This window comes from Cebus imitator, unplaced genomic scaffold (assembly GCF_001604975.1).
Source record: "Cebus imitator isolate Cc_AM_T3 unplaced genomic scaffold, Cebus_imitator-1.0 Scaffold7, whole genome shotgun sequence".
NCBI classification, from domain to species: Eukaryota; Metazoa; Chordata; class Mammalia; order Primates; family Cebidae; genus Cebus; species Cebus imitator.
The window spans coordinates 12,833,235-12,845,560 of NW_016107322.1; the positions used below are offsets into that span (position 1 = coordinate 12,833,235).

At 34.6% G+C, this 12,326-nt stretch overlaps 1 protein-coding gene and 1 long non-coding RNA gene across 2 annotated transcripts in view; both read right to left on the reverse strand.

Moving 5' to 3' along the window:
- The window catches only part of GBE1 (1,4-alpha-glucan branching enzyme 1), a 265,023-nt gene that overhangs the window by 21,670 nt on the left and 231,027 nt on the right, over nucleotides 1-12,326 (reverse strand). The window lies entirely within an intron of this gene.
- LOC108312216 overlaps nucleotides 3-12,326 on the reverse strand; it is a 20,239-nt gene continuing 7,915 nt past the window's right edge. Inside the window, exon 2 of the long non-coding RNA XR_001828549.2 lies at nucleotides 3-8,690. This is a non-coding gene — a long non-coding RNA (uncharacterized LOC108312216). The remainder of the gene's footprint in view (nucleotides 8,691-12,326) is intronic.

Sequence of the window (12,326 nt, forward strand, 5' to 3'; positions counted from 1 at the left end):
AAAAAAAAAAAAAAAGAAAACAAAAAGACATATGCACCTCTATGTTTATCATAGTACTATTCACAACAGGAAGGGCAGGAAATTAATCTAGGTGCCCATGAATGGTGTACTGGATAAAGAAAATATGGTATATATACATCCATGGAATTTTACACAGACATTAAAAAGGTGAAATCATATCCTTTGCAACAACATGGATGTAGCTAGAGGCCATTATCCTAAGTGAATTAATACAGGAACAGAAAACCAAGTACTGCATGTTCTCACTTACAATTGGGAGCTAAACATTGGGTACACATGGACATAAACACGGGAACAATAAATACTGGAAACTACTAGAGGAGGGAGAGTAGGGCAGAGGCAGGGTCTGAAAAACTACGTAACAGGCACTATGCTCACCGCCTGGCTGATAGGATCATTCACGACCCAAAACTTCACATCACATCAAAAAACTCGTGTAAAAAACCTGCACATGTATGCTATAAATCTAAATAAAAGAAGAAATTAAAAAATATGTCTATACAGTTGGGAAAACTTTTTCCACTTACATTGATCTGTGCTTGTGAGGATCAGAAACCAGGATGGTATTACACTGCAGAAAAAATTTAGTCAAAGTCATCATTAACCTCTACAAATATAAATAGAGAAAAAAACACATCAGTGAGACACACTTCATATACGTCGATGGCATTGCTAGAGGGCAACAAAAAGATGAATTATCTGGTGACCAAATGTAAAAGTGTACTGAATTTAGAGAAACTAGATTTAAGTCACATTTATTCATTTACTAGAAATACAATCTTATGAAAACTATAAATCTTTCTGATCTTCATATGTAGATTGAGGACAAAAAAATGCTTGCCTAACCAGCATCACTGGAGAAAATGTGAGGATAAGATGGGTTAACATAAATAAAAATATTCACATATTGTAAACTGCTATGTAAATTTAACTTTTGGTGTTAATTTTGAAACCATCCCCTAAAAGAAGCTTATAGATATCCTAATCCATGTAATCTTATTTAATCTGAATGGGCTAAGCTAGGTTATACTAGAGCTTTTCAGTTTTAAAAATTTATCATTCCATGCTACTCAGTATTGCCTAACAGTTATTAAACATCACACAATTGCCCACTGCTTGGTGAATAGGGGAGAATCATTAGGTAACATCTTCATAGAGCTGACAGCTGAAGGGTGGGTGAATTTTTCAGGGAAAAGTACAAGGAAAATGAAAAAGTGGATTTAGATCTAAAAACAAAAGATAAAACGAAGATGGGTGGAAAGAAAAATAAATCAAGACAGTGCTGCAGGATATAGAGAAAGGAAAATAAGAAAGAAAAGTGGGTAAATGGTACAAGAGTGAAGAAGGAAGTTAATAGGGAGCAGAAGACTTTTAATTCAGTCCAGTGAAAGGACTGAAAGCAATTAACGTGTGGTTGTGAAACGAGAACCAGGACATGCAAAACACTAACAGAAACAAAAAACAAAACAAAAAGTTGGACAAGAGAATGAAGACAACAGCCAGGATTAGTACCTACTCATCTTTTTGTTTCTTTCATTTTGTTATAAAATTTCTAATGTATTTTTAGAAGATGATGACAGTAAGGATGACCATTACCCTTAACACTCGCTATGCTCAAACATGGGCAACACTGTTGCTAAGCCTGCATGTATCTTAACTAATTTAATTCTGACAAGAGTTCTATGAGTAGATATTCTAGAGATGAATATCCAAGTAATCAAGAGGTCATTTTCAAAACAAAACAAAGTGGTAGAGATGGAACGTGAACCTCAGATAGTCATATTCTAGAGCTCACGCTCCCAACCACTATCCTTTCAATGAGAGCAAATTTATTTATGTTTACAAATATAAGAACAAGAAATACTTATTATTTCTGGGGACCTTTGTTACATGAGCCACTGGGAAATGAAAATGTTTAAATAAGAGAACAAACTGAAGAAAATAATGTTTCAAAATTAGAAAATAATGCTACTACCAGAAAAAAATTATTTTTCCTTTGTTTTCTTTAGCTGGAAGAAAGTACAGATGTTGGTAGGGAATCCTGCAAAATGAAAATTGGCTCTCTCCCTAAATAATAAAGAACATATGAGAAAAAAACAGTAATGTTTATAATTTTACATGCAAACATAATTTTTCATTTTAATTAATGTTCTTGAAATAAAATGATCACTGCATGCCAATAAAAGGTATTAATAGTGTAATCATTTCATTGTTATATATTAATTAAATAATTTTATTTGATATTGTCTAAACACTTTCCTTATTCAACAGCTGATAGATACCATATAACTACAAAAAATAACCACAATTTTGCAAATGAATTCTTATTTAAAAGAATTAGGCATTTTCACATTATTGTGCCAAGAGAAACTACATTAATAGAATTAGAGATGGTTCTTACACATGATTACAACTGAATCCACTGCTTCCAAGAACACAGTTTATGGCTCTAACATTTCCAATTTTCTCTGAGAAATAGAAATTTCTTTTGGTTGTAGCTTTCGTAAATGCTTAGGAGCCCTTAAATAATTTTAGCGAACCAGTCATTATATCACATCTTAATTTTAAGAAAGTATCTGAGGTATTTAGGTAATACTTTTATAAAGAGACAACACTGACCACTCAGTCTGATCCTGTGAGATTCTGATTAAGAAGAGCTTAACGGAAAACTTAAGAAACACAAATAATATCTCACATAGGCAGGCAGGAGATACTCATTGAAAAAGGTAATTTCTTCTGACTAGAGGAAAAGTGATTGAACATCCAAGTTAGAAATTTAGTTTAGACATAGAATGGTCTATTTAAAAAAACAGTAGTATCATATATAAAGATGACTAATATAACTTATGTTTTAAATAGAAGAAATCATACATTTCTGATAAATTAAGTAAAGCCCAACTTTAAAAGGAAAGGCTCACTGTGAAACCTTTCAGGCCAATGATACTACTGCACCAACACAGCTCGTTTTATTCCACTTTATTGCACTTCACAAATATACATTTTTACAAATTGAAGATTTGTGGCAACCCTGCATCCAACCAGTGTATTCGCACCATTTTCCGACAGCATGTGTTTCCTTTGTGTCTCTGTGTCACATTTTGGTAGTCCTTGCATTATTTCAAACTTTTTCATTACAGTATTATTATATATTAATATAATATTATTTTTACATTATCATTATGTCTATTATGATGATTTGTGACCAGTGATCTTTGTGGTTACTACTGTAATTGTTTCAGGGGACCACAAATCATGCACATATAAAACCGCAGAATTAATAAATGTGTGTGTTGGCTGTTCCACCTGCTGGCTGTTCCCGACTCTTCCCCTTTCCTTGGGTCTCCCTATTGTCTAAGACCATATTGAATTTAGTCCAATTAATAACCCTACAATAGTCTCTAGGAGTTCAAGTGAATAGAGGAGTGGAATGTCTCTCATTTCAAATCAAAAACTAGAAATTACTAAGCTTAATGAGGAAGGCGTGTTCGAAGTTGAGACAGGACAAAGGCTAGGTCCCTTATGCCAAGGAGTTAGTCAAGTTGTGAACGCAAAGGAAAAGAAGTTCCTCAAAGAAATAAGAACTGCTACTCTACAACACATGAGTGATAAGAAAGTAAACATCAGCCCTACCGCTTATATGAAGCTTTTGGTGGTGGATTTTCAATTTAGATGAAACAGGTTTCCATTGGAAGATGCTATCTGGGACTTTCATAACTATTGAGAAGACAGTGTCTGGTTTCAAAGCGCCAAAGATAAGGATGACTCTCTTGTTATGAGTTAATACAGCTGGTGCCTTTGAGTGGAAGTCAATGCTCATTTACCATTTCCAAAAACCTAGGCCCTTATGAATTATGCTAAAATCTACTCTGCTTGTGCTCTATAAATGGAACCACAAAGCCTTGAAGACAGCAAATGAACAACAAAGCCTATAAGCCCAAGCTTGAGACCTATTCCTCAGAAAAAAAAAAAAAAAAAAGATTCCTTTCAAATATTACCTCATTGATGAGAGCATCTGGTCACCCAAGAGCTCTGACTGAGATGAACAAGGAAATTAACATTGTTTTCAAGCCACCTAATACAACATCCAGTCTGCATCCCATGGATCAAGAAACAATTTCAACCTTAAACTCTTAACATTTAAGAAATATATTTTGTGAGGCTATAGCTGTCATAAGTAGTGATTCCTCTAATGGATCTGGGCAAAGCAAACTGAAATCTTCTGGAAAGGATTCACCATTCTAGTTGCCATTAAGAACGTTTGTGATTAATAGGAGGAGGTTAAAATATCAACACAATACGAGTTTGGAAGAAATTGACTGCAACTCTCATAGATGACTTTGAGGAATTCAAGACTTTGGTGGAGGAACTAACTGCAGATGCAGTAGAAATAGCAAGAGAGCTAGAATTAAAAGCGAAACCTAAAGATGTGACTGAATTGATGCAGTCTCATGATAAAACCTTAATGGATGAGGAGTTGTTTCTTACAGATAAGCAAATAACATGGTTTCTTGAGTTGGAATCTACTACTGGTGAAGACGCTAGAGATGGCAACAAATGATTTAGAATGTAATATAAACCTAGGTAATCTTTATCAAACTAAGTGGTAGGGTTAGGGAGGATTCACTCTAATTTTGAAAGAGATCTACTGTGAGTAAAATGTTACCAAACAGCATCACATTACAGAGAAATCTTTCCTAAAACGAAGAGTCAATCCACGTGACAAACTTCACTATTGCCTTAGCCACCACAACCTTTAGAAACCTCACCCTGATCAGTCAGGAGCCATTAACATCAAGGCAAGAGCCTCGACTAGTAAAAGATTATGACTCGCAGAAGGCTCAGATGGCCATTAGTATCTTTAAGCAACACAGTATTTTTAAATGAAGGCATGTACATTGTTTTTAGACATAATGCTGTTGCACACTTATTAGACTACAGTATATTATAAACATAACTTTTATATGTATGAACCAAAACATTTGTGTGACTTGCTTTATTGCAATATTTGCTTTACTGCAGTGTATGGAACCAAACCTGCACTATATACAAGGTTTGCCTGTAGGTTGCCTTCTTCCATATTTGTAGTCTAGGAAAATAAATGGTTGGCTAATGTGGCAATGACTGTAAAGCGCTTTCAGAGTGCATGACATATGTTGCCTTTATCATAGGTGGTAGATCTTATTATGAACATCTGTTCAGCAAGCACATCATAGGATAATAATATATTAATTGTGAATTCTATAAAATGATGGTATATTTTTTAGATAATATCTTATCAATTTGTTCATACCATTTAAATTACTGCTTTAAGGGAGAAGCAACTCATTTTAGTACTATTTGTGTTTTATAATTACATAATTTTAAACCCTTCAGGAGTTATTTTACCACTAGGTAGCTACATACTCCATATTTATCCATCCATCCTTCCATCTGTCAGTCTATCAGTTCATCAACCCTCTATCCATCCTCCCATCAAAGACTTAGCTATCTGTTTACAGGTACCAAGTGCAGTCTAAGTAAACATATCACTGTTGATATATGAGTGATACTGTGTCTTGAAGTCTATTAACACATAATAGTATCTCCTTTTTACAAATCGGTGAAAATGATCACCCTGCACACAAATGTTGCCCCCGATCCCAATGAAGCATACTATTACTAGGTGATTGTGCACTGTTTTTAAAGGTTATAATGCTATTTCTGACTTATTTTTCCTCCAGAAGGGCAAAAAACAGAAGGCAGAAATTTTGGCTGAGCTATTGTTAGATGACTTTCTGAAGTGAAGAGACCAACATTGCACAACTGAACTATGAAACAAAAAAACAGAAATGCTGTTAAATATTTGACAGCACTATGATGGCTATACAAAACAACAGGACCCTGCTCCCCCTTCAAGAAAAAGAAAACTTAAAACCAAATACATTTGTGTGCAGTAAGGGCTTACTCATTATTCATTACTGTCTATAATCTTATGAATATATATTAAGGTAATCTAAAAGTGTTATAGCAGTTGCAATATTTTAATCATGCAAAATATTTTTCTTACTTGGTGATTCATCTCTAATTCCTGGGTAGACAAATGAAGCTAAATCATAGGCTTTTTATGACCAAGGGAGGGGAGGGTACTGATCTGTCATTATCATTAAATCATAGGGATTGCTGGTGTTTAGCAAGGAAAAAATGATCAAAAGACCTCTATGTTTGAAAGTATTAGTCATTTCAAAACTAAAGAAAGTGAACCTCAGCAATGAGCATACACCCATTATGAAGCTATTTTAAAAGAGGAGGACTTATATTAAATATAGAATTGTTAGTACGATCATCTGTCTCAGCTCTCATAAAGCTCATCAATACACTGCAGCATAACGTAAAGGAAAAAGAAACAGGCTTGTATCTGTTCAAAGTCACCATGCAGAACTTCTGGTGAAAACTTTGAACCTGCTTTTTTACCAAAGTATTTATAACCTGGAAAACTAGAAAGTTGAGGTGTTCTATTTAGTTAGACCAGAAATTAACCTTTACATATATAATCAGGATAGAATGTGGCAGTCAGCTAATCCTAAATTAAGTCCTTTGTTCTTATTTGTTACATAAAGCATAAAGCATAAACACAGTGTTACATAACCACACTTCAAAGCCTTCTGTAAACCAAGCAACTCATAGCAACATCTCTGCCTTCAGCAATCCCACTCCAGTAAATCATCCAAGTGACCTTATTTGCTTATTAGAAGCTCTGTGTACAGGTTGCAAATGTCAGAGTATGAATTTACATTTTAAAAAGTGCATCTTGCAGTGGTTTTATGAAAATATTTCAACAATCTAAGGTCAAATTCAACTATTTATACCTCTGCTCTCTTGGGTTTAAAGATTTTTGTCCTAGATTCACATATTCTTCACAAGTCATACTTCATGACCTCTCCTTTTAACATCTCCACATTGTAACAGTTTGAAATACCATTTGGAAAGGGGGCTGTTACTACACTGTCATTTCTACTGCCACCTCAATAGTATGCTGATATATAATTTAAACATTTGATTCTCATTTAACGTCTCAGAATGATATTTATCTGTAGAAACCAATACACATATCTAATGAATTATGTGGGAGATTTTAAAATTTATATTGTATATCATGTATTACTTAAACTGATGTAATACATCAGCTCTCTGAAAATAGAACCATGACACATTTATATTCTACTCTAGAATACAGAAAAAAATCACAATAATTGACTTTTGTATGCATGTTTTGCTTCAAAATTATTTTTCTTCTTGTGGAAGATGGTTAAAAAGATCACCAAAAAGATTTTCTGGGGAAGAATTTGTCAGGGGTTATGGCGGGGAAGTGGGAAAAGTGAGTTGATTAGAAAGAAACCTGCCTGGGCCATGAGTCTGTATGCAATTTTCTCATCCTACATATTTTCCCAGAAGCATTTTCAAAATTATTAGAACATTACAGAAATAAATCATCAATAATACCACCACTGCTATCACCCCCAATCACATGTACATACCCCAGGAACAGAAAGAGGGACCAGGGTGTAACAGAAAGAATATGAGCTGTGGAATAACTGCTTAACCTTTCCCTGCCACGGGCTTGAGAGAAGGCCTCGGTTACTTAAAGGTTTTAGTCTCTACAACCTGCCTTATAGTGTGGCCCGAAATACAGGTATAAGTTGTTTTATGCACTTCACTTCATTGTGCTTTGCTGAAATTGTGTTTTTACAGTTGAAAGTTTGTGGAAACCCTGTGTTGAGCAACTCCGTCTGTGCCGTTTTTCCAACAGCATATGCTCACTATATGTCTCTGCATCGCATTTTGGTAATTATTGCAATGTTTCAAACTTTTTCATTATTAGTATACTATATTAAACTGAATACTTTATAACAATGATTAGCAAATAGAAGACCTGAAAAAGAGGGGCCCTAATACTCCCATTTTCCCCATATCACTTAAAATGTGGTATAATCATTTGTTTAACTGAAATGGATTAGCAAGAGCACTCTCTCCTTAGGAACATAGTTTTCTTTCTGATTTAATGCCAACTTGATAACATTCTAGGTGAAGAAATGCCACTAAAGAAATACAATAATGATTCTGATGATATATAAGGCATTATGTTTCTTTTTTTACAGCTAAACACTGTGAAAATTTAAATGAACGTAACACATCGGGAAAATTTATTTTATGTTTCTAAGCATGAAATATGAAACCTGCCTACTTATGAGGTACATTTAGGTCTCAGCTTAGCATTACCCACATTTCTATCTATTGTATTAAAGAATGTTGGTGATTACTACACTGAAGATTAGCAGCTAAAAAGACAAATGTGAGATAGTATATAGGCAAAAGGTTTTTGCTGTTCTTTTTTTGATTTTTTTCCTAGAATATAGCTGCAGATTCTCTTGCAGAAACAATAAAATGTCCTTTGGCAGTGACCATGATAACCACATTCAAAACCTTACTGATACAAGTCAGACTTGCCTCAGTTTTCCAAATGTATACTCTTATTTTGAAGAGATAGTTAAAAGCATCCTTAAAGTGTCTTTTGCCTTGCCTGGCATTACCTCCAAAATAGCTCCCTTCCAACAGTTGCTGAGAAGGCAATCACCACCTATCCTCCACAAATTTGAGTGAAAGTTGATGTCTTGCTATTTGATATACAGAATCTACAGATTCAAAGAAATGAAACTGCTCAAGAATTCAGACATGTTACCTATAACAAGTTTATATTTCACGTGAAAGTGGAAGTTCAAGTGGCTTCTTTAGAAAAGTTAAATTTGTTCTGGCACCAAATCCTGCTTCCCAGGGAATTAAAAATTTGATGAATTTTGTTACTTGATTAACACTTGCAATCTTGTCACTATAGACTCTTCACAGTGAAAATCTGTATTCAATTCACTTGCTCAGTAATTAGAAATACCAATGGCATTGGCCAGACGTGACAGCTCACACTAGCAATCCCAGCACTTCGGGAGACCAAGGAGGACAGATCACCTGAGGTCAGGAGTTAAAGACCAGCCTGACCAAGATGGAGAAACTCTGTCTCTACTAAAAATACAAAATTAGCTGGGTGTGGTACATGCCTGTAATCCCAGCTACTCAGAAGGCTGAGGCAGGAGAATTGCTTGAATCTAGGAGGCAAACGTTGCGGTGAGCCGAGATCGTGCCATTGCACTCCAGCCTGGGCAACAGGAGCAAAACTCCATCTCAAAACAAACAAACAAACAAACAAAAGACAGAGAATACTCCGCTAAAAACAGAAACTATACCATTGAAATCCTAATTTTTAATACTTTGTATATCTGAATTCATTCTATAATATTGAGCTACATTGTAGGTTAAAAGTAAATGAAAAAAGTCAGAATAAGATAAAAGGCCGAAAATAAATGGGATGAAAAATGCAAGAGAGAAGAAAAAGGACTCTTAAAGCTAAGCTTGGAACAACGTCAAGTTAAAAGAAGAGATCCATTTGCTGGTTATGGGAGATGCTACAATCCTAACAGATTAAAAACAGAATTATCCTGTAATATTCTTTTATCTTTTCTAATAGGTTAGAGGGTCAAGTTAATATTGTACTTTTTCAAGTTTAATGTTAAATTTGGGATTTTATGTTGAAATTATTAACTGAACAAATAAAGAATAAGGAAGATATGACATAATACTAGGATACATAAAGAAAAACTCAAGATTTTTATTTGAATGCAAATACAATGTGAAAAGAAAGTGTGATGGCTGCCATGAAAGCTAATGTAACTTTAACTATATGAATAAGAGAGCAGCATCAAGATATAGGAAGGTAATAGGGCTCTGTATGTCATACTTGCCAGACTATACCTGGAATATTCTGCTGTTAGTGTAGGGAGAATGTGAACAACGCTGGGTGCATTTAAATAAGGGAGATGCAATGGTAAGAGGTCCAGAAAGTATCGTGAGAAATCTATTTAAAAAACTAGCGGTATCTGGTCTGGAAAAGGAGAAGCCAGGGAGAGACGGTAAACTAAGAAGTATGCTAAAGGTCTTTTTGATTTGAATAGCTGGCACATGCAACAGGTGTTAGCCCCAAAGTACAGAACTAATGCATTGATTTTAAGAAAACATTTTTTTTTTTGGCGGGGGATGGAGTTTCTTTCTTGTTGCCTAGGCTGGAGTGCAATGGCATGATCTTGGCTCACTGTAACCTCCACCTCCCTGGTTCAAGTGATTCTCCTGTCTTAGCCTCCTGAGTAGCTGGGATTACAGGCACCCACCACTATGCCCAGCTAATTTTTGGTATTTTTAGTAGAGATGGGGTTTCATCATGTTGGTCAGGCTGGTCTTGAACTCCCGACCTCAGGTGATCCACCTGCCTCGGTTTCCCAAAGTGCAGGGATTACAGGAGTGAGCCACCACGCCCAGTGATAACATTTTTAATTATTAAAAAACAATAACGTTTATCTTGTGAAACAGTGATATTCCTAGCACTGCAAAGTATTCGAATAACAGGTGATTATTTGTGAAAAAATTTCTAGATGGGACTTCTGCACTAAACTGGGAGGGTAGAGAAGAGTACCTCATAAAAGGAATATGTTGTGATTTCAACCTGAGAGTTATCACTGGTGTTATTAAAATACACTTAATTGGAAGATGTGTTGTAAATTATGTTGAAAATGCTCTCCTGCTCCCTTCCTATCCAAAAAAAATTAAAACATATAAAGTAAAAAACATGATAAAATTCTCCCATTACCTATTTAGACCATTACATCTTCAATACTTTTTGAGTATTTAAAGAGACATATTAAAATGCAAATATCCTCACGGAAAGCAATAACATATGTGACTTTACTATTTGTTAACAGAAAGACATAGAAGAGATGGGTGGTAAGACTAAGGTCCAAGTGGACACAAATTTGTAGAAGGCAAATGTAGGAAATGAGTCAACAATATTTCTTCATGGTTCTCTTGGAGGCCAAATAGATGACTGAGGATTCAACCATAATTTCTAGAAAGAGCTGGCTCAGTTTTCCAATGTCTGTATCATTAAAACTTATAACTAGTATAACTTCCAAAAAACGTGACTAATGTAAATACATTCAGTAGTTATTAAAATAGAAAATTTTTGTGTAACAAGCAAGTACCTATAGACATTTAAGCAGAAAACTAAATTTCAAAAGACCCAATTTGTGTCAAGATTTTCAAAACTGAACCAGGCTTTCATATATCCTATAATTCTGTCAGTATATATAAACTAATATTTGGGGGAGGGGTCTTACTGACTTAAGGCGGTCATAGTAATACACTATACTATATAATATATATATATATAATACACATATTATTATGCATGTTTTCATTCAGTAATATTTGTTAAAGTTAATATATTAACATATTTTAGATAGATCCTTATAGCTTGACCCAAGGTTTTTCTCCTAAATATCATCACTGAAAATTCTATACCTTTCCATTTGTTGACAGTGATAAAATAATTTTAATTTAAAATTTTTATAGGTATATAGTAGTTGTATATGTTTATGGGATACATGAGATATTTTGATACAGGCATACAATATGTAGCAATCACATCAGGGTAAATGGAATATCCATCATCTCAAGCATTTATCCTTTTTTGTATTACAAACATGCCTATTAACACTTTTAGTTATTTTAAAATGTAGAATAAATTACTGTTAACTGTAGTCACCCTGTTGTGCTATCAAATACTATGTTTTATTCTTCTATCAAACTATGCTTTTGTAGCCATTAAACATTCCTACTTTCCATTTCCCTCTCACTTCCCCACTACCCTTCTCAACTCTTGCAACCATCCTTCTACTATCTCCATGAGATTCACTGTTTTCATTTTTAGCTCCCACAAATGAGTGAAAACAGGCAAAGTTAGTCTTTCTATGCCTGGCTTATTTCACTGAACAAAATGACCTCCAGTTCCATCCAAGTTACTGTAAATAAAAGTATCTCATTCCTTTTACAGCTGAATAGTACTCCATTGTGTATAAGTACCATATTTTCTTTATTCATTAGTGTATTGATGGATACTTAGGCTGATTCCAATCCTTGGCTATAGTGAACAGTATTGCAATAAGCAGGGGAGTGCAAATATCTGCTCCATATACTGATTTCTTTACTTTTGGGTATATACCTAGCAGTGGGATTGCTGGATCATATGGTAGTTCTATTTTTAGTTTTTTTGAGTAACCTCCATACTGTTTTCCATAGTGGCTGTACTGATGGACAACCCCACTGACAGTGTATGAAAGTTCCACTTTCTCCGCATCCTCACCAGGATTGATATTGCTTGTCTTTTGGCA